Source organism: Megalopta genalis, unplaced genomic scaffold (genome assembly GCF_051020955.1).
Source record: "Megalopta genalis isolate 19385.01 unplaced genomic scaffold, iyMegGena1_principal scaffold0114, whole genome shotgun sequence".
Lineage (NCBI taxonomy): Eukaryota > Metazoa > Arthropoda > Insecta > Hymenoptera > Halictidae > Megalopta > Megalopta genalis.
The window spans coordinates 505,001-507,500 of record NW_027476183.1 but is presented as its reverse complement, the minus strand read 5'-3'; the positions used below and the strand labels follow the sequence as shown (position 1 = coordinate 507,500).

The 2,500-nt window shown below is 44.2% G+C and overlaps 1 non-coding gene and 1 pseudogene across 1 annotated transcript; both read left to right on the top strand.

Annotated features, from left to right (window-relative positions):
* The first annotated feature begins 1,116 nt into the window (after window positions 1-1,116).
* On the top strand, window positions 1,117-1,271 carry LOC143262331 (5.8S ribosomal RNA). The gene has a single exon (XR_013036173.1). It is a non-coding gene; the product is annotated as a 5.8S ribosomal RNA (ribosomal RNA).
* Window positions 1,272-2,375: 1,104 nt separating this feature from the next.
* LOC143262318 (large subunit ribosomal RNA) overlaps window positions 2,376-2,500 on the top strand; it is a 2,991-nt pseudogene continuing 2,866 nt past the window's right edge.

Below are 2,500 nucleotides of genomic sequence, written 5' to 3'. Positions count from 1 at the left end.
GATATATGTGTTGTTGGGGTTTGTGATTATGAAGGTGCCCCAACGCACAAAAATATATAAAAATGTACAAAGTTGGGATGTGGTGTGGTGGAGAAGAGTTGGGCCCGACCAGATCATTCGTGCGTGATTTACACGGCAGACGTGTGTACTACACGTATTAGGCCTTTGATCTGCGTTGCGTAGGCCATCTTCCTTCCAAGACACACACGTGTTGGGGTTTGTGTGATTTTATGATAGTGCCTCAACACGGAAAAATAAGCGTACGAGAAGAGTTGGGCCCGACCAGATCATTCGTGCGTGATTTATACACGGCCAGACGCGTATTATATTACACGTATTAGGCCTTTGATCTGCGTTGCGTAGGCCATCTTCTCGATAGAGAGAAAGCCAATGTATTCTTTTTTCTTTCTTTACACACACACACAGTTGTAGTAGGACAGGGAGGGATGCGAGCGTGCTAATCACGCTTCCTCAAGTCTTCGCTGTGGTGTAAAAAAAAAAGAAAAAAAGGAATCGTTGGGAAAGTCCAAAGGACGAAAATATCGGGCAGTCTGAAGATAACTTAATGCTCGTTTACATTGGTATCAAGAGAGACCGGCTTGTGTAGCTCGTTTCAATGCTGTGTCGTTGTCATTGACACCCTACTCTGTTGCGCGCTAGTGGCAGCATGAGCGTGGGACGTATATATATATGACACCCAGCTAGAGCCGGCCGTGAGTCCGTCCGGTGTAAATAACGACGAAAGGAGAGAGAAACTTTTCGAATCCAGTATCGGGTTGATAATTGTCCAGTTTGAATATCCATATCCCCGTCGTTTTTGGAGGTGATATACTCTCTGTGTTTCTTCGATAGAAGGCTTTTCAATGTTCTATTCGCTCCGACCGTCGAACTTGCAAGAAAACAGTGGTTTTGGATTTGCTCGTACATATATATATGGTTTCGACGGAAATATCTCGTTCTTTAAGGGACAATTATGTCGTTGTACGACGACTCCCGAATCTCCTTCGCGCGCTGGTTGGAGCTCTTCGGGTATCGGCTTGTTCCGAAATATAACACAAAAATGTGGTGGATAGCAAATACACATTATATATATATGAGAGAATAAAAGGGAAAAATTACCCTGAACGGTGGATCACTTGGCTCGTGGGTCGATGAAGAACGCAGCTAATTGCGCGTCAACGTGTGAACTGCAGGACACATGAACATCGACATTTCGAACGCACATTGCGGTCCACGGATACAATTCCTGGACCACGCCTGGCTGAGGGTCGTTTACGTACTTATAAACTGCTTGCGTTGATGGCACTTGTTGCCTATATACGTACGAGCGAATGATGGGCGCTTCGTCGGCGTTTGTCGCGGTCCTATGAATATTGAGAAATTTTACGTACGTCTAACAGTCTTCGAGAGAGATGGAAATCGTGTTCGAACTAGCGTGAGTGTGGAAGGCGGTGTCGTGTGTCGTATATGTTTTATATACGTCCGCCCGTCTGAAACACCGCTTCGAAGCGGTGACAAAATCTTTTTCGGGACGATTCGTATCCGTAGAACTATCGAGATTTCACTGGTACATTTTCAACGCGCTCCCGACGTCGCCTGAAATGAAACGAGATGGGTTTAACCCACGAAAGCGTACTACACGAGTCTGTCCTATGTGAAGACTGTGTACAGAGATCGAACGAACGCATGAAAGAAATTGAACGAAAGAACACATAACCCGCAAAAATATAGAGTAGAATTGTGACCGTTGCTTCGAATTTGAATTTATATGTATATATATATCATAGCCCCAGGGAGTGGAACCTGTGAGTGTGGAAGGATGTCTCTTACCGTTATGTTGCCAGAGGAAAAAAAGTCTCTCTCTTCGTACGACACATTTGTGTACGAATTGTATCGATGGCTATATAGATCCGATGTTGCACATATTCTGAGTAAAGAACACCCCACCCGGGTTACCGTCCTAAAACTCTTCTATTGGTGTGGCTATGATGTGTGTGTCAACGCAATCGCGAGTCTGGTTCTACGGGAAAACCGTTTGTCGGTCGCCCCATATATCTTTTTGTTCTCTTCAAATGATCGAATAGCGAAACCGCACGAGATCAATCGGTCGTCTAGTCCCCGAAAGTACTTTTCGGACGGACGTTAAAGTTATACCGATTGTAATCGTCTTGCGAGTGTTTCGAAGATCTATATTTGGAGAGGATATCGAATTTTATAAAAGATATATTGGTGAGGCGCGATAAACGGTTTTTTTTTTGCTTTAAGGGTTTTTTGTGTTTTTTTTATTTTTTTTTTTTTTTTGTGTTGCTCTGTACACGTTTCGCAAAATGCTTTCGGGGGGGGAAGCTCTGAAAAAATTTTTTTTCACGTTCCGACGACCTCAGAGTAGGCGAGATTACCCGCTGAATTTAAGCATATTACTAAGCGGAGGAAAAGAAACTAACCAGGATTTCCTTAGTAGCGGCGAGCGAACAGGAATTAGCCCAGCACTGAATCCCGC